Source organism: Cinclus cinclus, chromosome 28 (genome assembly GCF_963662255.1).
Source record: "Cinclus cinclus chromosome 28, bCinCin1.1, whole genome shotgun sequence".
Classification (NCBI taxonomy): domain Eukaryota; kingdom Metazoa; phylum Chordata; class Aves; order Passeriformes; family Cinclidae; genus Cinclus; species Cinclus cinclus.
Genome location: NC_085073.1, coordinates 222580 through 247858, shown reverse-complemented (window position 1 = coordinate 247858; position 25279 = coordinate 222580).

The window sequence follows — 25279 nt, the reverse complement described above, 5'->3', positions numbered from 1 at the left end:
GAGAAGCAAGGATCCATTGTGCCCCAATGCAGGCTAACAATCTAATGATCCCTTGTGACACCAGGGGGCCTAAAATGGCCCGGGATGAATTGTGACAGCATGGGGACCAATAGAAACAAGGAACCATTATGACACCATGAAGGCCAAGAATCAAATGGTTCATTGTAAGACCAAGTGGCCTAAAATGGCTTGGAATGCATTGTGACACCACAGAGGTTAAGAGAAGCAAGGAACCATTGTGACCCAATGCAGGCTAACAATCTAATGATCCCTTGTGGCACCATGGGGTATAAAAAGGGCCAGGGATGAATTGTTACAGCACGGGGACCAATAGAAGCAAGGATCTATTATGTCACCATGGAGGCCAAGAATCAAATGATTCATTGTGAAATCAAGTGGCCTAAAAGGGCATGGGATGCATTGTGACACCACAGGGGCTAAGAGAAGCAAGGAACCATTGTGACCCAATGCAGGCTAACAATCTAATGATCCCTTTTGACACCAGGGGGGCTAAAATGGCCAGGGATGGATTGTTACAGCACGGGGACCAATAGAAGCAAGGATCTATTATGCCACCATGGACGCCAAGAATCAAATGATTCATTGTGACATCAAGTGGCCTAAAAGGGCATGGGATGCATTGTGACACCACATGGGTTCAGAGAAGCAAGGATCCATTGTGACCCAATGGAGGCTAATAATCCCAGGATCCCATTTGACACCAGGGGGCATAAAAGGGCCAGGGATGAATTGTGACAGCATGGGGACCAATAGAAACAAGGAACCATTATGACACCATGAAGGCCAAGAATCAAATGGTTCATTGTAAGACCAAGTGGCCTAAAAGGGCTTGGAATGCATTGTGACACCACAGAGGTTAAGAGAAGCAAGGAACAATTGTGACCCAATGCAGGCTAACAATCTAATGATCCCTTGTGGCACCATGGGGTATAAAAAGGGCCAGGGATGAATTGTTACAGCACGGGGACCAATAGAAACAAGGAACCATTATGACACCATGGAGGCCAAGAATCAAATGATTCATTGTGACATCAAGTGGCCTAAAATGGCATGGAATGCATTGTGACACCACAGATGTTAAGAGAAGCAAGGAACCATTGTTGCCCAATGGAGGCTAACAATCTAATGGTCTCTTGTGACACCAATGGGCCTAAAAGGGCCAGGGATGGATTGTGAAAGCATGGGGCCCAATTAAAACCTGGTAAAATTATGCCACCATGGAGGCCAAAAATCAAATCGTTCATTGTGACATCCAGTGGCCTAAAAGGGCATGGGATGCATTGTGACACCACAGAGGTTAAGAGAAGCAAGGAACCATTGTGACCCAATGCAGGCTAACAATCTAATGATCCCTTGTGACACCAGGGGGCCTAAAATGGCCAGGGATGGATTGTTACAGCACGGGGACCAAAAGAAGCAAGGATCTATTATGCCACCATGGAGGCCAAGAATCAAATGATTCATTGTGACATCAAGTGGCCTAAAAGGGCATGGGATGCATTGTGACACCACAGAGGTTAAGAGAAGCAAGGAACCATTGTGACCCAATGCAGGCTAACAATCTAATGATCCCTTGTGGCACCAGGGGGCGTAAAAGGGCCAGGGATGAATTGTGACAGCATGGGGACCAATAGAAACAAGGAACCATTATGACACCATGGAGGCCAAGAATCAAATGATTCATTGTGACATCAAGTGGCCTAAAATGGCATGGAATGCATTGTGACACCACAGAGGTTAAGAGAAGCAAGGAACCATTGTTACCCAATGGAGGCTAACAATCTAATGGTTCCTTGTGACACCAATGGGCCTAAAAGGGCCAGGGATGAATTGTGAAAGCACGGGGCTCAATTAAAACCTGGTAAAATTATGCCACCATGGAGGCCAAAAATCAAATGATTCATTGTGACATCCAGTGGCCTAAAAGGGCATGGGATGCATTGTGACACCACAGGGGTTAAGAGAAGCAAGGAACCATTGTGACCCAAAGCAGGCTAACAATCTAATGATCCCTTGTGACACCAGGGGGCCTAAAATGGCCAGGGATGGATTGTTACAGCACGGGGACCAATAGAAGCAAGGATCTATTATGCCACCATGGAGGCCAAGAATCAAATGATTCATTGTGACATCAAGTGGCCTAAAAGGGCATGGGATGCATTGTGACACCACAGGGGTTAAGAGAAGCAAGGATCCATTGTGACCCAATGGAGGCTAATAATCCCAGGATCCCATTTGACACCAGGGGGCGTAAAAGGGCCAGGGATGAATTGTGACAGCATGGGGCCCAATAGAAACAAGGAACCATTATGACACCATGGAGGCCAAGAATCAAATGATTCATTGTGACATCAAGTGGCCTAATATGGCATGGAATGCATTGTGACACCACAGAGGTTAAGAGAAGCAAGGAACCATTGTTACCCAATGGAGGCTAACAATCTAATGGTCCCTTGTGACACCAATGGGCCTAAAAGGGCCAGGGATGAATTGTGAAAGCATGGGGCCCAATTAAAACCTGGTACAATTATGCCACCATGGAGGCCAAAAATCAAATGATTCATTGTGACATCAAGTGGCCTAAAAGGGCATGGGATGCATTGTGACACCACAGGGGTTAAGAGAAGCAAGGATCCATTGTGCCCCAATGCAGGCTAACAATCTAATGATCCCTTGTGACACCAGGGGGCCTAAAATGGCCCGGGATGAATTGTGACAGCATGGGGACCAATAGAAACAAGGAACCATTATGACACCATGAAGGCCAAGAATCAAATGGTTCATTGTAAGACCAAGTGGCCTAAAAGGGCTTGGAATGCATTGTGACACCACAGAGGTTAAGAGAAGCAAGGAACCATTGTGACCCAATGCAGGCTAACAATCTAATGATCCCTTGTGGCACCAGGGGGTATAAAAAGGGCCAGGGATGAATTGTTACAGCACGGGGACCAATAGAAGCAAGGATCTATTATGTCACCATGGAGGCCAAGAATCAAATGATTCATTGTGAAATCAAGTGGCCTAAAAGGGCATGGGATGCATTGTGACACCACAGGGGCTAAGAGAAGCAAGGAACCATTGTGACCCAATGCAGGCTAACAATCTAATGATCCCTTTTGACACCAGGGGGGCTAAAATGGCCAGGGATGGATTGTTACAGCACGGGGACCAATAGAAACAAGGAACCATTATGACACCATGGAGGCCAAGAATCAAATGATTCATTGTGACATCAAGTGGCCTAAAATGGCATGGAATGCATTGTGACACCACAGAGGTTAAGAGAAGCAAGGAACCATTGTTACCCAATGGAGGCTAACAATCTAATGGTTCCTTGTGACACCAATGGGCCTAAAAGGGCCAGGGATGAATTGTGAAAGCACGGGGCTCAATTAAAACCTGGTAAAATTATGCCACCATGGAGGCCAAAAATCAAATGATTCATTGTGACATCCAGTGGCCTAAAAGGGCATGGGATGCATTGTGACACCACAGGGGTTAAGAGAAGCAAGGAACCATTGTGACCCAAAGCAGGCTAACAATCTAATGATCCCTTGTGACACCAGGGGGCCTAAAATGGCCAGGGATGGATTGTTACAGCACGGGGACCAATAGAAGCAAGGATCTATTATGCCACCATGGAGGCCAAGAATCAAATGATTCATTGTGACATCAAGTGGCCTAAAAGGGCATGGGATGCATTGTGACACCACAGGGGTTAAGAGAAGCAAGGATCCATTGTGACCCAATGGAGGCTAATAATCCCAGGATCCCATTTGACACCAGGGGGCGTAAAAGGGCCAGGGATGAATTGTGACAGCATGGGGCCCAATAGAAACAAGGAACCATTATGACACCATGGAGGCCAAGAATCAAATGATTCATTGTGACATCAAGTGGCCTAATATGGCATGGAATGCATTGTGACACCACAGAGGTTAAGAGAAGCAAGGAACCATTGTTACCCAATGGAGGCTAACAATCTAATGGTCCCTTGTGACACCAATGGGCCTAAAAGGGCCAGGGATGAATTGTGAAAGCATGGGGCCCAATTAAAACCTGGTACAATTATGCCACCATGGAGGCCAAAAATCAAATGATTCATTGTGACATCAAGTGGCCTAAAAGGGCATGGGATGCATTGTGACACCACAGGGGTTAAGAGAAGCAAGGATCCATTGTGCCCCAATGCAGGCTAACAATCTAATGATCCCTTGTGACACCAGGGGGCCTAAAATGGCCCGGGATGAATTGTGACAGCATGGGGACCAATAGAAACAAGGAACCATTATGACACCATGAAGGCCAAGAATCAAATGGTTCATTGTAAGACCAAGTGGCCTAAAAGGGCTTGGAATGCATTGTGACACCACAGAGGTTAAGAGAAGCAAGGAACCATTGTGACCCAATGCAGGCTAACAATCTAATGATCCCTTGTGGCACCAGGGGGTATAAAAAGGGCCAGGGATGAATTGTTACAGCACGGGGACCAATAGAAGCAAGGATCTATTATGTCACCATGGAGGCCAAGAATCAAATGATTCATTGTGAAATCAAGTGGCCTAAAAGGGCATGGGATGCATTGTGACACCACAGGGGCTAAGAGAAGCAAGGAACCATTGTGACCCAATGCAGGCTAACAATCTAATGATCCCTTTTGACACCAGGGGGGCTAAAATGGCCAGGGATGGATTGTTACAGCACGGGGACCAATAGAAGCAAGGATCTATTATGCCACCATGGAGGCCAAGAATCAAATGATTCATTGTGACATCAAGTGGCCTAAAAGGGCATGGGATGCATTGTGACACCACATGGGTTCAGAGAAGCAAGGATCCATTGTGACCCAATGGAGGCTAATAATCCCAGGATCCCATTTGACACCAGGGGGCATAAAAGGGCCAGGGATGAATTGTGACAGCATGGGGACCAATAGAAACAAGGAACCATTATGACACCATGAAGGCCAAGAATCAAATGGTTCATTGTAAGACCAAGTGGCCTAAAAGGGCTTGGAATGCATTGTGACACCACAGAGGTTAAGAGAAGCAAGGAACAATTGTGACCCAATGCAGGCTAACAATCTAATGATCCCTTGTGGCACCATGGGGTATAAAAAGGGCCAGGGATGAATTGTTACAGCACGGGGACCAATAGAAACAAGGAACCATTATGACACCATGGAGGCCAAGAATCAAATGATTCATTGTGACATCAAGTGGCCTAAAATGGCATGGAATGCATTGTGACACCACAGATGTTAAGAGAAGCAAGGAACCATTGTTGCCCAATGGAGGCTAACAATCTAATGGTCTCTTGTGACACCAATGGGCCTAAAAGGGCCAGGGATGGATTGTGAAAGCATGGGGCCCAATTAAAACCTGGTAAAATTATGCCACCATGGAGGCCAAAAATCAAATCGTTCATTGTGACATCCAGTGGCCTAAAAGGGCATGGGATGCATTGTGACACCACAGAGGTTAAGAGAAGCAAGGAACCATTGTGACCCAATGCAGGCTAACAATCTAATGATCCCTTGTGACACCAGGGGGCCTAAAATGGCCAGGGATGGATTGTTACAGCACGGGGACCAAAAGAAGCAAGGATCTATTATGCCACCATGGAGGCCAAGAATCAAATGATTCATTGTGACATCAAGTGGCCTAAAAGGGCATGGGATGCATTGTGACACCACAGAGGTTAAGAGAAGCAAGGAACCATTGTGACCCAATGCAGGCTAACAATCTAATGATCCCTTGTGGCACCAGGGGGCGTAAAAGGGCCAGGGATGAATTGTGACAGCATGGGGACCAATAGAAACAAGGAACCATTATGACACCATGGAGGCCAAGAATCAAATGATTCATTGTGACATCAAGTGGCCTAAAATGGCATGGAATGCATTGTGACACCACAGAGGTTAAGAGAAGCAAGGAACCATTGTTACCCAATGGAGGCTAACAATCTAATGGTTCCTTGTGACACCAATGGGCCTAAAAGGGCCAGGGATGAATTGTGAAAGCATGGGGCCCAATTAAAACCTGGTAAAATTATGCCACCATGGAGGCCAAGAATCAAATGATTCATTGTGACATCAAGTGGCCTAAAAGGGCATGGGATGCATTGTGACACCACAGGGGTTAAGAGAAGCAAGGATCCATTGTGACCCAATGGAGGCTAATAATCCCAGGATCCCATTTGACACCAGGGGGCGTAAAAGGGCCAGGGATGAATTGTGACAGCATGGGGCCCAATAGAAACAAGGAACCATTATGACACCATGAAGGCCAAGAATCAAATGATTCATTGTGACATCAAGTGGCCTAATATGGCATGGAATGCATTGTGACACCACAGAGGTTAAGAGAAGCAAGGAACCATTGTTACCCAATGGAGGCTAACAATCTAATGGTCCCTTGTGACACCAATGGGCCTAAAAGGGCCAGGGATGAATTGTGAAAGCATGGGGCCCAATTAAAACCTGGTACAATTATGCCACCATGGAGGCCAAGAATCAAATGATTCATTGTGACATCAAGTGGCCTAAAAGGGCATGGGATGCATTGTGACACCACAGGGGTTAAGAGAAGCAAGGATCCATTGTGACCCAATGCAGGCTAACAATCTAATGATCCCTTGTGACACCAGGGGGCCTAAAATGGCTAGGGATGAATTGTGACAGCATGGGGACCAATAGAAACAAGGAACCATTATGACACCATGAAGGCCAAGAATCAAATGGTTCATTGTAAGACCAAGTGGCCTAAAAGGGCTTGGAATGCATTGTGACACCACAGAGGTTAAGAGAAGCAAGGAACCATTGTGACCCAATGCAGGCTAACAATCTAATGATCCCTTGTGGCACCAGGGGGTATAAAAAGGGCCAGGGATGAATTGTTACAGCACGGGGACCAATAGAAGCAAGGATCTATTATGTCACCATGGAGGCCAAGAATCAAATGATTCATTGTGAAATCAAGTGGCCTAAAAGGGCATGGGATGCATTGTGACACCACAGGGGCTAAGAGAAGCAAGGAACCATTGTGACCCAATGCAGGCTAACAATCTAATGATCCCTTGTGACACCAGGGGGGCTAAAATGGCCAGGGATGGATTGTTACAGCACGGGGACCAATAGAAGCAAGGATCTATTATGCCACCATGGACGCCAAGAATCAAATGATTCATTGTGACATCAAGTGGCCTAAAAGGGCATGGGATGCATTGTGACACCACAGGGGTTCAGAGAAGCAAGGATCCATTGTGACCCAATGGAGGCTAATAATCCCAGGATCCCATTTGACACCAGGGGGCATAAAAGGGCCAGGGATGAATTGTGACAGCATGGGGACCAATAGAAACAAGGAACCATTATGACACCATGAAGGCCAAGAATCAAATGGTTCATTGTAAGACCAAGTGGCCTAAAAGGGCTTGGAATGCATTGTGACACCACAGAGGTTAAGAGAAGCAAGGAACAATTGGGACCCAATGCAGGCTAACAATCTAATGATCCCTTGTGGCACCATGCGGTATAAAAAGGGCCAGGGATGAATTGTTACAGCACGGGGACCAATAGAAACAAGGAACCATTATGACACCATGGAGGCCAAGAATCAAATGATTCATTGTGACATCAAGTGGCCTAAAATGGCATGGAATGCATTGTGACACCACAGAGGTTAAGACAAGAAAGGAACCATTGTTACCCAATGGAGGCCTACAATCTAATGGTCTCTTGTGACACCAATGGGCCTAAAAGGGCCAGGGATGGATTGTGAAAGCATGGGGCCCAATTAAATCCTGGTAAAATTATGCCACCATGGAGGCCAAAAATCAAATCGTTCATTGTGACATCAAGTGGCCTAAAAGGGCATGGGATGCATTGTGACACCACAGAGGTTAAGAGAAGCAAGGAACCATTGTGACCCAATGCAGGCTAACAATCTAATGATCCCTTGTGGCACCAGGGGGTATAAAAAGGGCCAGGGATGAATTGTAACAGCACGGGGACCAATAGAAGCAAGGATCTATTATGTCACCATGGAGGCCAAGAATCAAATGATTCATTGTGAAATCAAGTGGCCTAAAAGGGCATGGGATGCATTGTGACACCACAGGGGTTAAGAGAAGCAAGGATCCATTGTGACCCAATGGAGGCTAATAATCCCAGGATCCTATTTGACACCAGGGGGCGTAAAAGGGCCAGGGATGAATTGTGACAGCATGGGGCCCAATAGAAACAAGGAACCATTATGACACCATGGAGGCCAAGAATCAAATGCTTCATTGTGACATCAAGTGGCCTAAAATGGCATGGAATGCATTGTGACACCACAGAGGTTAAGAGAAGCAAGGAACAATTGTTACCCAATGGAGGCTAACAATCTAATGGTCCCTTGTGACACCAATGGGCCTAAAAGTGCCAGGGATGAATTGTGAAAGCATGGGGCCCAATTAAAACCTGGTACAATTATGCCACCATGGAGGCCAAAAATCAAATGATTCATTGTGACATCAAGTGGCCTAAAAGGACATGGGATGCATTGTGACACCACAGGGGTTAAGAGAAGCAAGGAACCATTGTGACCCAATGCAGGCTAAAAATCTAATGGTCCCTTGTGACACCAGGGGGCCTAAAATGGCCAGGGATGGATTGTTACAGCACGGGGACCAATAGAAGCAAGGATCTATTATGCCACCATGGAGGCCAAGAATCAAATGATTCATTGTGACATCAAGTGGCCTAAAAGGGCATGGGATGCATTGTGACACCACAGGGGTTCAGAGAAGCAAGGATCCATTGTGACCCAATGGAGGCTAATAATCCCAGGATCCCATTTGACACCAGGGGTCGTAAAAGGGCCAGGGATGAATTGTGACAGCATGGGGACCAATAGAAACAAGGAACCATTATGACACCATGAAGGCCAAGAATCAAATGGTTCATTGTAAGACCAAGTGGCCTAAAAGGGCTTGGAATGCATTGTGACACCACAGAGGTTAAGAGAAGCAAGGAACCATTGTGACCCAAAGCAGGCTAACAATCTAATGATCCCTTGTGGCACCAGGGGATATAAAAAGGGCCAGGGATGAATTGTTACAGCACGGGGACCAATAGAAGCAAGGGTCTATTATGTCACCATGGAGGCCAAGAATCAAATGATTCATTGTGACATCAAGTGGCCTAAAAGGGCATGGGATGCATTGTGACACCACAGAGGTTAAGAGAAGCAAGGAACCATTGTGACCCAATGCTTGCTAAAAATCTAATGATCCCTTGTGACACCAGGGGGCCTAAAATGGCCAGGGATGGATTGTTACAGCACTGGGACCAATAGAAGCAAGGATCTATTATGCCACCATGGAGGCCAAGAATCAAATGATTCATTGTGACATCAAGTGGCCTAAAAGGGCATGGGATGCATTGTGACACCACAGGGGTTAAGAGAAGCAAGGATCCATTGTGACCCAATGGAGGCTAATAATCCCAGGATCCCATTTGGCACCAGGGGGCGTAAAAGTCCAGGGATGGATTGTGAAAGCATGGGGCCCAATTAAAACCTGGTAAAATTATGCCACCATGGAGGCCAAAAATCAAATGGTTCATTGTGACATCAAGTGGCCTAAAAGGGCATGGGATGCATTGTGACACCACAGAGGTTAAGAGAAGCAAGGAACCATTGTGACCCAATGCAGGCTAACAATCTAATGATCCCTTGTGACACCAGGGGGCCTAAAATGGCCAGGGAAGGATTGTTACAGCACGTGGACCAAAAGAAGCAAGGATCTATTATGCCACCATGGAGGCCAAGAATCAAATGATTCATTGTGACATCAAGTGGCCTAAAAGGGCATGGGATGCATTGTGACACCACAGAGGTTAAGAGAAGCAAGGAACCATTGTGACCCAATGCAGGCTAACAATCTAATGATCCCTTGTGGCACCAGGGGCTATAAAAAGGGCCAGGGATGAATTGTAACAGCACGGGGACCAATAGAAGCAAGGATCTATTATGTCACCACGGAGGCCAAGAATCAAATGATTCATTGTGACATCAAGTGGCCTAAAAGGGCATGGGATGCATTGTGACACCACAGGGGTTCAGAGAAGCAAGGATCCATTGTGACCCAATGGAGGCTAATAATCCCAGGATCCCATTTGACACCAGGGGGCGTAAAAGGGCCAGGGATGAATTGTGACAGCATGGGGACCAATAGAAACAAGGAACCATTATGACACCATGAAGGCCAAGAATCAAATGGTTCATTGTAAGGACAAGTGGCCTAAAAGGGCTTGGAATGCATTGTGACACCACAGAGGTTAAGAGAAGCAAGGAACCATTGTGACCCAAAGCAGGCTAACAATCTAATGATCCCTTGTGGCACCAGGGGATATAAAAAGGGCCAGGGATGAATTGTTACAGCACGGGGACCAATAGAAGCAAGGGTCTATTATGTCACCATGGAGGCCAAGAATCAAATGATTCATTGTGACATCAAGTGGCCTAAAAGGGCATGGGATGCATTGTGACACCACAGAGGTTAAGAGAAGCAAGGAACCATTGTGACCCAATGCTTGCTAAAAATCTAATGATCCCTTGTGACACCAGGGGGCCTAAAATGGCCAGGGATGGATTGTTACAGCACGGGGACCAATAGAAGCAAGGATCTATTATGCCACCATGGAGGCCAAGAATCAAATGATTCATTGTGACATCAAGTGGCCTAAAAGGGCATGGGATGCATTGTGACACCACAGGGGTTAAGAGAAGCAAGGATCCATTGTGACCCAATGGAGGCTAATAATCCCAGGATCCCATTTGGCACCAGGGGGCGTAAAAGGGCCAGGGATGGATTGTGAAAGCATGGGGCCCAATTAAAACCTGGTAAAATTATGCCACCATGAAGGCCAAAAATCAAATGGTTCATTGTGACGTCAAGTGGCCTAAAAGGGCATGGGATGCATTGTGACACCACAGAGGTTAAGAGAAGCAAGGAACCATTGTGACCCAATGCAGGCTAACAATCTAATGATCCCTTGTGACACCAGGGGGCCTAAAATGGCCAGGGAAGGATTGTTACAGCACGTGGACCAAAAGAAGCAAGGATCTATTATGCCACCATGGAGGCCAAGAATCAAATGATTCATTGTGACATCAAGTGGCCTAAAAGGGCATGGGATGCATTGTGACACCACAGAGGTTAAGAGAAGCAAGGAACCATTGTGACCCAATGCAGGCTAACAATCTAATGATCCCTTGTGGCACCAGGGGCTATAAAAAGGGCCAGGGATGAATTGTAACAGCACGGGGACCAATAGAAGCAAGGATCTATTATGTCACCACGGAGGCCAAGAATCAAATGATTCATTGTGACATCAAGTGGCCTAAAAGGGCATGGGATGCATTGTGACACCACAGGGGTTAAGAGAAGCAAGGATCCATTGTGACCCAATGGAGGCTAATAATCCCAGGATCCCATTTGACACCAGGGGGCGTAAAAGGGCCAGGGATGAATTGTGACAGCATGGGGACCAATAGAAACAAGGAACCATTATGACACCATGAAGGCCAAGAATCAAATGGTTCATTGTAAGGACAAGTGGCCTAAAAGGGCTTGGAATGCATTGTGACACCACAGAGGTTAAGAGAAGCAAGGAACCATTGTGACCCAATGCAGGCTAACAATCTAATGATCCCTTGTGGCACCAGGGGCTATAAAAAGGGCCAGGGATGAATTGTTTCAGCACGGGGACCAATAGAAGCAAGGATCTATTATGACACCATGAAGGCCAAGAATCAAATGATTCATTGTGACATCAAGTGGCCTAATATGGCATGGAATGCATTGTGACACCACAGAGGTTAAGAGAAGCAAGGAACCATTGTGACCCAATGCTTGCTAAAAATCTAATGATCCCTTGTGACACCAGGGGGCCTAAAATGGCCAGGGATGGATTGTTACAGCACGGGGACCAATAGAAGCAAGGATCTATTATGCCACCATGGAGGCCAAGAATCAAATGATTCATTGTGACATCAAGTGGCCTAAAAGGGCATGGGATGCATTGTGACACCACAGGGGTTAAGAGAAGCAAGGATCCATTGTGACCCAATGGAGGCTAATAATCCCAGGATCCCATTTGGCACCAGGGGGCGTAAAAGGGCCAGGGATGGATTGTGACAGCATGGGGCCCAATTAAAACCTGGTAAAATTATGCCACCATGGAGGCCAAAAATCAAATGGTTCATTGTGACATCAAGTGGCCTAAAAGGGCATGGGATGCATTGTGACACCACAGAGGTTAAGAGAAGCAAGGAACCATTGTGACCCAATGCAGGCTAACAATCTAATGATCCCTTGTGACACCAGGGGGCCTAAAATGGCCAGGGAAGGATTGTTACAGCACGTGGACCAAAAGAAGCAAGGATCTATTATGCCACCATGGAGGCCAAGAATCAAATGATTCATTGTGACATCAAGTGGCCTAAAAGGGCATGGGATGCATTGTGACACCACAGAGGTTAAGAGAAGCAAGGAACCATTGTGACCCAATGCAGGCTAACAATCTAATGATCCCTTGTGGCACCAGGGGCTATAAAAAGGGCCAGGGATGAATTGTAACAGCACGGGGACCAATAGAAGCAAGGATCTATTATGTCACCACGGAGGCCAAGAATCAAATGATTCATTGTGACATCAAGTGGCCTAAAAGGGCATGGGATGCATTGTGACACCACAGGGGTTAAGAGAAGCAAGGATCCATTGTGACCCAATGGAGGCTAATAATCCCAGGATCCCATTTGACACCAGGGGGCGTAAAAGGGCCAGGGATGAATTGTGACAGCATGGGGCCCAATAGAAACAGGTAACCATTATGACACCATGAAGGCCAAGAATCAAATGGTTCATTGTAAGGACAAGTGGCCTAAAAGGGCTTGGAATGAATTGTGACACCACAGAGGTTAAGAGAAGCAAGGAACCATTGTGACCCAATGCAGGCTAACAATCTAATGATCCCTTGTGGCACCAGGGGCTATAAAAAGGGCCAGGGATGAATTGTTTCAGCACGGGGACCAATAGAAGCAAGGATCTATTATGTCACCATGGAGGCCAAGAATCAAATGATTCATTGTGACATCAAGTGGCCTAAAAGGGCATGGGATGCATTGTGACACCACAGAGGTTAAGAGAAGCAAGGAACCATTGTGACCCAATGCTTGCTAAAAATCTAATGATCCCTTGTGACACCAGGGGGCCTAAAATGGCCAGGGATGGATTGTTACAGCACGGGGACCAATAGAATCAAGGATCTATTATGCCACCATGGAGGCCAAGAATCAAATGATTCATTGTGACATCAAGTGGCCTAAAAGGGCATGGGATGCATTGTGACACCACAGGGGTTAAGAGAAGCAAGGATCCATTGTGACCCAATGGAGGCTAATAATCCCAGGATCCCATTTGGCACCAGGGGGCGTAAAAGGGCCAGGGATGAATTGTGACAGCATGGGGACCAATAGAAGCAAGGATCTATTATGTCACCATGGAGGCCAAGACTCAAATGATTCATTGTAAGACCAAGTGGCCTAAAAGGGCTTGGAATGCATTGTGACACCACAGAGGTTAAGAGAAGCAAGGAACCATTGTGACCCAAAGCAGGCTAACAATCTAATGATCCCTTGTGGCACCAGGGGGTATAAAAAGGGCCAGGGATGAATTGTTACAGCACGGGGACCAATAGAAGCAAGGGTCTATTATGTCACCATGGAGGCCAAGAATCAAATGATTCATTGTGACATCAAGTGGCCTAAAAGGGCATGGGATGCATTGTGACACCACAGGGGTTAAGAGAAGCAAGGATCCATTGTGACCCAATGGAGGCTAATAATCCCAGGATCCCATTTGGCACCAGGGGGCGTAAAAGGGCCAGGGATGGATTGTGAAAGCATGGGGCCCAATTAAAACCTGGTAAAATTATGCCACCATGGAGGCCAAAAATCAAATGGTTCATTGTGACATCAAGTGGCCTAAAAGGGCATGGGATGCATTGTGACACCACAGAGGTTAAGAGAAGCAAGGAACCATTGTGACCCAATGCAGGCTAACAATCTAATGATCCCTTGTGACACCAGGGGGCCTAAAATGGCCAGGGAAGGATTGTTACAGCACGTGGACCAAAAGAAGCAAGGATCTATTATGCCACCATGGAGGCCAAGAATCAAATGATTCATTGTGACATCAAGTGGCCTAAAAGGGCATGGGATGCATTGTGACACCACAGAGGTTAAGAGAAGCAAGGAACCATTGTGACCCAATGCAGGCTAACAATCTAATGATCCCTTGTGGCACCAGGGGCTATAAAAAGCGCCAGGGATGAATTGTAACAGCACGGGGACCAATAGAAGCAAGGATCTATTATGTCACCACGGAGGCCAAGAATCAAATGATTCATTGTGACATCAAGTGGCCTAAAAGGGCATGGGATGCATTGTGACACCACAGGGGTTAAGAGAAGCAAGGATCCATTGTGACCCAATGGAGGCTAATAATCCCAGGATCCCATTTGACACCAGGGGGCATAAAAGGGCCAGGGATGAATTGTGACAGCATGGGGACCAATAGAAACAAGGAACCATTATGACACCATGAAGGCCAAGAATCAAATGGTTCATTGTAAGACCAAGTGGCCTAAAAGGGCTTGGAATGCATTGTGACACCACAGAGGTTAAGAGAAGCAAGGAACAATTGTGACCCAATGCAGGCTAACAATCTAATGATCCCTTGTGGCACCATGGGGTATAAAAAGGGCCAGGGATGAATTGTTACAGCACGGGGACCAATAGAAACAAGGAACCATTATGACACCATGGAGGCCAAGAATCAAATGATTCATTGTGACATCAAGTGGCTTAAATGGCATGGAATGCATTGTGACACCACAGATGTTAAGAGAAGCAAGGAACCATTGTTGCCCAATGGAGGCTAACAATCTAATGGTCTCTTGTGACACCAATGGGCCTAAAAGGGCCAGGGATGGATTGTGAAAGCATGGGGCCCAATTAAAACCTGGTAAAATTATGCCACCATGGAGGCCAAAAATCAAATCGTTCATTGTGACATCCAGTGGCCTAAAAGGGCATGGGATGCATTGTGACACCACAGAGGTTAAGAGAAGCAAGGAACCATTGTGACCCAATGCAGGCTAACAATCTAATGATCCCTTGTGACACCAGGGGGCCTAAAATGGCCAGGGATGGATTGTTACAGCACGGGGACCAAAAGAAGCAAGGATCTATTATGCCACCATGGAGGCCAAGAATCAAATGATTCATTGTGACATCAAGTGGCCTAAAAGGGCATGGGATGCATTGTGACACCACAGAGGTTAAGAGAAGCAAGGAACCATTGTGACCCAATGCAGGCTAACAATCTAATGATCCCTTGTGGCACCAGGGGGCGTAAAAGGGCCAGGGATGAATTGTGACAGCATGGGGACCAATAGAAACAAGGAACCATTATGACACCATGGAGGCCAAGAATCAAATGATTCATTGTGACATCAAGTGGCCTAAAATGGCATGGAATGCATTGTGACACCACAGAGGTTAAGAGAAGCAAGGAACCATTGTTACCCAATGGAGGCTAACAATCTAATGGTTCCTTGTGACACCAATGGGCCTAAAAGGGCCAGGGATGAATTGTGAAAGCATGGGGCCCAATTAAAACCTGGTAAAATTATGCCACCATGGAGGCCAAAAATCAAATCATTCATTGTGACATCCAGTGGCCTAAAAGGGCATGGGATGCATTGTGACACCACAGGGGTTAAGAGAAGCAAGGAACCATTGTGACCCAAAGCAGGCTAACAATCTAATGATCCCTTGTGACACCAGGGGGCCTAAAATGGCCAGGGATGGATTGTTACAGCACGGGGACCAATAGAAGCAAGGATCTATTATGCCACCATGGAGGCCAAGAATCAAATGATTCATTGTGACATCAAGTGGCCTAAAAGGGCATGGGATGCATTGTGACACCACAGGGGTTAAGAGAAGCAAGGATCCATTGTGACCCAATGGAGGCTAATAATCCCAGGATCCCATTTGACACCAGGGGGCGTAAAAGGGCCAGGGATGAATTGTGACAGCATGGGGCCCAATAGAAACAAGGAACCATTATGACACCATGAAGGCCAAGAATCAAATGATTCATTGTGACATCAAGTGGCCTAATATGGCATGGAATGCATTGTGACACCACAGAGGTTAAGAGAAGCAAGGAACCATTGTTACCCAATGGAGGCTAACAATCTAATGGTCCCTTGTGACACCAATGGGCCTAAAAGGGCCAGGGATGAATTGTGAAAGCATGGGGCCCAATTAAAACCTGGTAAAATTATGCCACCATGGAGGCCAAGAATCAAATGATTCATTGTGACATCAAGTGGCCTAAAAGGGCATGGGATGCATTGTGACACCACAGGGGTTAAGAGAAGCAAGGATCCATTGTGACCCAATGCAGGCTAACAATCTAATGATCCCTTGTGACACCAGGGGGCCTAAAATGGCTAGGGATGAATTGTGACAGCATGGGGACCAATAGAAACAAGGAACCATTATGACACCATGAAGGCCAAGAATCAAATGGTTCATTGTAAGACCAAGTGGCCTAAAAGGGCTTGGAATGCATTGTGACACCACAGAGGTTAAGAGAAGCAAGGAACCATTGTGACCCAATGCAGGCTAACAATCTAATGATCCCTTGTGGCACCAGGGGGTATAAAAAGGGCCAGGGATGAATTGTTACAGCACGGGGACCAATAGAAGCAAGGATCTATTATGTCACCATGGAGGCCAAGAATCAAATGATTCATTGTGAAATCAAGTGGCCTAAAAGGGCATGGGATGCATTGTGACACCACAGGGGCTAAGAGAAGCAAGGAACCATTGTGACCCAATGCAGGCTAACAATCTAATGATCCCTTGTGACACCAGGGGGGCTAAAATGGCCAGGGATGGATTGTTACAGCACGGGGACCAATAGAAGCAAGGATCTATTATGCCACCATGGACGCCAAGAATCAAATGATTCATTGTGACATCAAGTGGCCTAAAAGGGCATGGGATGCATTGTGACACCACAGGGGTTCAGAGAAGCAAGGATCCATTGTGACCCAATGGAGGCTAATAATCCCAGGATCCCATTTGACACCAGGGGGCATAAAAGGGCCAGGGATGAATTGTGACAGCATGGGGACCAATAGAAACAAGGAACCATTATGACACCATGAAGGCCAAGAATCAAATGGTTCATTGTAAGACCAAGTGGCCTAAAAGGGCTTGGAATGCATTGTGACACCACAGAGGTTAAGAGAAGCAAGGAACAATTGTGACCCAATGCAGGCTAACAATCTAATGATCCCTTGTGGCACCATGCGGTATAAAAAGGGCCAGGGATGAATTGTTACAGCACGGGGACCAATAGAAACAAGGAACCATTATGACACCATGGAGGCCAAGAATCAAATGATTCATTGTGACATCAAGTGGCCTAAAATGGCATGGAATGCATTGTGACACCACAGAGGTTAAGACAAGAAAGGAACCATTGTTACCCAATGGAGGCTAACAATCTAATGGTCTCTTGTGACACCAATGGGCCTAAAAGGGCCAGGGATGGATTGTGAAAGCATGGGGCCCAATTAAATCCTGGTAAAATTATGCCACCATGGAGGCCAAAAATCAAATCGTTCATTGTGACATCAAGTGGCCTAAAAGGGCATGGGATGCATTGTGACACCACAGAGGTTAAGAGAAGCAAGGAACCATTGTGACCCAATGCAGGCTAACAATCTAATGATCCCTTGTGGCACCAGGGGGTATAAAAAGGGCCAGGGATGAATTGTAACAGCACGGGGACCAATAGAAGCAAGGATCTATTATGTCACCACGGAGGCCAAGAATCAAATGATTCATTGTGAAATCAAGTGGCCTAAAAGGGCATGGGATGCATTGTGACACCACAGGGGTTAAGAGAAGCAAGGATCCATTGTGACCCAATGGAGGCTAATAATCCCAGGATCCTATTTGACACCAGGGGGCGTAAAAGGGCCAGGGATGAATTGTGACAGCATGGGGCCCAATAGAAACAAGGAACCATTATGACACCATGGAGGCCAAGAATCAAATGCTTCATTGTGACATCAAGTGGCCTAAAATGGCATGGAATGCATTGTGACACCACAGAGGTTAAGAGAAGCAAGGAACCACTGTTACCCAATGGAGGCTAACAATCTAATGGTCCCTTGTGACACCAATGGGCCTAAAAGGGCCAGGGATGAATTGTGAAAGCATGGGGCCCAATTAAAACCTGGTACAATTATGCCACCATGGAGGCCAAAAATCAAATGATTCATTGTGACATCAAGTGGCCTAAAAGGACATGGGATGCATTGTGACACCACAGGGGTTAAGAGAAGCAAGGAACCATTGTGACCCAATGCAGGCTAAAAATCTAATGGTCCCTTGTGACACCAGGGGGCCTAAAATGGCCAGGGATGGATTGTTACAGCACGGGGACCAATAGAAGCAAGGATCTATTATGCCACCATGGAGGCCAAGAATCAAATGATTCATTGTGACATCAAGTGGCCTAAAAGGGCATGGGATGCATTGTGACACCACAGGGGTTCAGAGAAGCAAGGATCCATTGTGACCCAATGGAGGCTAATAATCCCAGGATCCCATTTGACACCAGGGGGCGTAAAAGGGCCAGGGATGAATTGTGACAGCATGGGGACCAATAGAAACAAGGAACCATTATGACACCATGAAGGCCAAGAATCAAATGGTTCATTGTAAGACCAAGTGGCCTAAAAGGGCTTGGAATGCATTGTGACACCACAGAGGTTAAGAGAAGCAAGGAACCATTGTGACCCAAAGCAGGCTAACAATCTAATGATCCCTTGTGGCACCAGGGGGTATAAAAAGGGCCAGGGATGAATTGTTACAGCACGGGGACCAATAGAAGCAAGGGTCTATTATGTCACCATGGAGGCCAAGAATCAAATGATTCATTGTGACATCAAGTGGCCTAAAAGGGCATGGGATGCATTGTGACACCACAGAGGTTAAGAGAAGCAAGGAACCATTGTGACCCAATGCTTGCTAAAAATCTAATGATCCCTTGTGACACCAGGGGGCCTAAAATGGCCAGGGATGGATTGTTACAGCACTGGGACCAATAGAAGCAAGGATCTATTATGCCACCATGGAGGCCAAGAATCAAATGATTCATTGTGACATCAAGTGGCCTAAAAGGGCATGGGATGCATTGTGACACCACAGGGGTTAAGAGAAGCAAGGATCCATTGTGACCCAATGGAGGCTAATAATCCCAGGATCCCATTTGACACCAGGGGGCGTAAAAGGGCCAGGGATGAATTGTGACAGCATGGGGACCAATAGAAACAAGGAACCATTATGACACCATGAAGGCCAAGAATCAAATGGTTCATTGTAAGGACAAGTGGCCTAAAAGGGCTTGGAATGCATTGTGACACCACAGAGGTTAAGAGAAGCAAGGAACCATTGTGACCCAATGCAGGCTAACAATCTAATGATCCCTTGTGACACCAGGGGGCCTAAAATGGCCAGGGAAGGATTGTTACAGCACGTGGACCAAAAGAAGCAAGGATCTATTATGCCACCATGGAGGCCAAGAATCAAATGATTCATTGTGACATCAAGTGGCCTAAAAGGGCATGGGATGCATTGTGACACCACAGAGGTTAAGAGAAGCAAGGAACCATTGTGACCCAATGCAGGCTAACAATCTAATGATCCCTTGTGGCACCAGGGGCTATAAAAAGGGCCAGGGATGAATTGTAACAGCACGGGGACCAATAGAAGCAAGGATCTATTATGTCACCACGGAGGCCAAGAATCAAATGATTCATTGTGACATCAAGTGGCCTAAAAGGGCATGGGATGCATTGTGACACCACAGGGGTTCAGAGAAGCAAGGATCCATTGTGACCCAATGGAGGCTAATAATCCCAGGATCCCATTTGACACCAGGGGGCGTAAAAGGGCCAGGGATGAATTGTGACAGCATGGGGCCCAATAGAAACAAGTAACCATTATGACACCATGAAGGCCAAGAATCAAATGGTTCATTGTAAGGACAAGTGGCCTAAAAGGGCTTGGAATGCATTGTGACACCACAGAGGTTAAGAGAAGCAAGGAACCATTGTGACCCAATGCAGGCTAACAATCTAATGATCCCTTGTGGCACCAGGGGCTATAAAAAGGGCCAGGGATGAATTGTTTCAGCACGGGGACCAATAGAAGCAAGGATCTATTATGCCACCATGGAGGCCAAGAATCAAATGATTCATTGTGACATCAAGTGGCCTAATATGGCATGGAATGCATTGTGACACCACAGAGGTTAAGAGAAGCAAGGAACCATTGTGACCCAATGCTTGCTAAAAATCTAATGATCCCTTGTGACACCAGGGGGCCTAAAATGGCCAGGGATGGATTGTTACAGCACGGGGACCAATAGAAGCAAGGATCTATTATGCCACCATGGAGGCCAAGAATCAAATGATTCATTGTGACATCAAGTGGCCTAAAAGGGCATGGGATGCATTGTGACACCACAGGGGTTAAGAGAAGCAAGGATCCATTGTGACCCAATGGAGGCTAATAATCCCAGGATCCCATTTGGCACCAGGGGGCGTAAAAGGGCCAGGGATGGATTGTGACAGCATGGGGCCCAATTAAAACCTGGTAAAATTATGCCACCATGGAGGCCAAAAATCAAATGGTTCATTGTGACATCAAGTGGCCTAAAAGGGCATGGGATGCATTGTGACACCACAGAGGTTAAGAGAAGCAAGGAACCATTGTGACCCAATGCAGGCTAACAATCTAATGATCCCTTGTGACACCAGGGGGCCTAAAATGGCCAGGGAAGGATTGTTACAGCACGTGGACCAAAAGAAGCAAGGATCTATTATGCCACCATGGAGGCCAAGAATCAAATGATTCATTGTGACATCAAGTGGCCTAAAAGGGCATGGGATGCATTGTGACACCACAGAGGTTAAGAGAAGCAAGGAACCATTGTGACCCAATGCAGGCTAACAATCTAATGATCCCTTGTGGCACCAGGGGCTATAAAAAGGGCCAGGGATGAATTGTAACAGCACGGGGACCAATAGAAGCAAGGATCTATTATGTCACCACGGAGGCCAAGAATCAAATGATTCATTGTGACATCAAGTGGCCTAAAAGGGCATGGGATGCATTGTGACACCACAGGGGTTAAGAGAAGCAAGGATCCATTGTGACCCAATGGAGGCTAATAATCCCAGGATCCCATTTGGCACCAGGGGGCGTAAAAGGGCCAGGGATGAATTGTGACAGCATGGGGACCAATAGAAGCAAGGATCTATTATGTCACCATGGAGGCCAAGACTCAAATGATTCATTGTAAGACCAAGTGGCCTAAAAGGGCTTGGAATGCATTGTGACACCACAGAGGTTAAGAGAAGCAAGGAACCATTGTGACCCAAAGCAGGCTAACAATCTAATGATCCCTTGTGGCACCAGGGGGTATAAAAAGGGCCAGGGATGAATTGTTACAGCACGGGGACCAATAGAAGCAAGGGTCTATTATGTCACCATGGAGGCCAAGAATCAAATGATTCATTGTGACATCAAGTGGCCTAAAAGGGCATGGGATGCATTGTGACACCACAGGGGTTAAGAGAAGCAAGGATCCATTGTGACCCAATGCAGGCTAACAATCTAATGATCCCTTGTGACACCAGGGGGCGTAAAAGGGCCAGGGATGAATTGTGACAGCATGGGGACCAATAGAAACAAGGAACCATTATGACACCATGAAGGCCAAGAATCAAATGGTTCATTGTAAGGACAAGTGGCCTAAAAGGGCTTGGAATGCATTGTGACACCACAGAGGTTAAGAGAAGCAAGGAACCATTGTGACCCAATGCAGGCTAACAATCTAATGATCCCTTGTGGCACCAGGGGCTATAAAAAGGGCCAGGGATGAATTGTTTCAGCACGGGGACCAATAGAAGCAAGGATCTATTATGTCACCATGGAGGCCAAGAATCAAATGATTCATTGTGACATCAAGTGGCCTAAAAGGGCATGGGATGCATTGTGACACCACAGAGGTTAAGAGAAGCAAGGAACCATTGTGACCCAATGCTTGCTAAAAATCTAATGATCCCTTGTGACACCAGGGGGCCTAAAATGGCCAGGGATGGATTGTTACAGCACGGGGACCAATAGAAGCAAGGATCTATTATGCCACCATGGAGGCCAAGAATCAAATGATTCATTGTGACATCAAGTGGCCTAAAAGGGCATGGGATGCATTGTGACACCACAGGGGTTAAGAGAAGCAAGGATCCATTGTGACCCAATGGAGGCTAATAATCCCAGGATCCCATTTGGCACCAGGGGGCGTAAAAGGGCCAGGGATGGATTGTGAAAGCATGGGGCCCAATTAAAACCTGGTAAAATTATGCCACCATGGGGGCCAAAAATCAAATGGTTCATTGTGACATCAAGTGGCCTAAAAGGGCATGGGATGCATTGTGACACCACAGAGGTTAAGAGAAGCAAGGAACCATTGTTACCCAATGCAGGCTAACAATCTAATGATCCCTTGTGACACCAGGGGGCCTAAAATGGCCAGGGAAGGATTGTTACAGCACGTGGACCAAAAGAAGCAAGGATCTATTATGCCACCATGGAGGCCAAGAATCAAATGATTCATTGTGACATCAAGTGGCCTAAAAGGGCATGGGATGCATTGTGACACCACAGAGGTTAACAGAAGCAAGGAACCATTGTGACCCAATGCAGGCTAACAATCTAATGATCCCTTGTGGCACCAGGGGCTATAAAAAGGGCCAGGGATGAATTGTAACAGCACGGGGACCAATAGAAGCAAGGATCTATTATGTCACCACGGAGGCCAAGAATCAAATGATTCATTGTGACATCAAGTGGCCTAAAAGGGCATGGGATGCATTGTGACACCACAGGGGTTAAGAGAAGCAAGGATCCATTGTGACCCAATGGAGGCTAATAATCCCAGGATCCCATTTGACACCAGGGGGCGTAAAAGGGCCAGGGATGAATTGTGACAGCATGGGGCCCAATAGAAACAAGTAACCATTATGACACCATGAAGGCCAAGAATCAAATGGTTCATTGTAAGGACAAGTGGCCTAAAAGGGCTTGGAATGCATTGTGACACCACAGAGGTTAAGAGAAGCAAGGAACCATTGTGACCCAATGCAGGCTAACAATCTAATGATCCCTTGTGGCACCAGGGGCTATAAAAAGGGCCAGGGATGAATTGTTTCAGCACGGGGACCAATAGAAGCAAGGATCTATTATGTCACCATGGAGGCCAAGAATCAAATGATTCATTGTGACATCAAGTGGCCTAAAAGGGCATGGGATGCATTGTGACACCAAAGGGGTTAAGAGAAGCAAGGAACCATTGTGACCCAATGCTTGCTAAAAATCTAATGATCCCTTGTGACACCAGGGGGCCTAAAATGGCCAGGGATGGATTGTTACAGCACGGGGACCAATAGAATCAAGGATCTATTATGCCACCATGGAGGCCAAGAATCAAATTATTCATTGTGACATCCAGTGGCCTAAAAGGGCATGGGATGCATTGTGACACCACAGGGGTTAAGAGAAGCAAGGATCCATTGTGACCCAATGGAGGCTAATAATCCCAGGATCCCATTTGACACCAGGGGGCGTAAAAGGGCCAGGGATGAATTGTGACAGCATGGGGACCAATAGAAGCAAGGGTCTATTATGTCACCATGGAGGCCAAGAATCAAATGATTCATTGTGACATCAAGTGGCCTAAAAGGGCATGGGATGCATTGTGACACCACAGAGGTTAAGAGAAGCAAGGAAACATTGTGACCCAATGCTTGCTAAAAATCTAATGATCCCTTGTGACACCAGTGGGCCTAAAATGGCCAGGGATGGATTGTTACAGCACGGGGACCAATAGAAGCAAGGATCTATTATGCCACCATGGACGCCAAGAATCAAATGATTCATTGTGACATCAAGTGGCCTAAAAGGGCATGGGATGCATTGTGACACCACAGGGGTTAAGAGAAGCAAGGATCCATTGTGACCCAATGGAGGCTAATAATCCCAGGATCCCATTTGGCACCAGGGGGCGTAAAATGGCCAGGGATGAATTGTGACAGCATGGGGACCAATAGAAACAAGGAACCATTATGACACCATGGAGGCCAAGAATCAAATGATTCATTGTGACATCAAGTGGCCTAAAATGGCATGGAATGCATTGTGACACCACAGAGGTTAAGAGAAGCAAGGAACCATTGTTACCCAATGGAGGCTAACAATCTAATGGTCTCTTGTGACACCAATGGGCCTAAAAGGGCCAGGGATGGATTGTGAAAGCATGGGGCCCAATTAAAACCTGGTAAAATTATGCCACCATGGAGGCCAAAAATCAAATGGTTCATTGTGACATCCAGTGGCCTAAAAGGGCATGGGATGCATTGTGACACCACAGAGGTTAAGAGAAGCAAGGAACCATTGTGACCCAATGCAGGCTAACAATCTAATGATCCCTTGTGACAACAGGGGATCTAAAATGGCCAGGGATGGATTGTTACAGCACGGGGACCAATAGAAGCAAGGATCTATTATGCCACCATGGAGGCCAAGAATCAAATGATTCATTGTGACATCAAGTGGCCTAAAAGGGCATGGGATGCATTGTGACACCACAGGGGTTAAGAGAAGCAAGGAACCATTGTGACCCAATGCAGGCTAACAATCTAATGATCCCTTGTGGCACCAGGGGCTATAAAAAGGGCCAGGGATGAATTGTAACAGCACGGGGACCAATAGAAGCAAGGATCTATTATGTCACCACGGAGGCCAAGAATCAAATGATTCATTGTGACATCAAGTGGCCTAAAAGGGCATGGGATGCATTGTGACACCACAGGGGTTAAGAGAAACAAGGATCCATTGTGACCCAATGGAGGCTAATAATCCCAGGATCCCATTTGACACCAGGGGGCGTAAAAGGGCCAGGGATGAATTGTGACAGCATGGGGCCCAATAGAAACAAGGAACCATTATGACACCATGGAGGCCAAGAATCAAATGATTCATTGTGACAT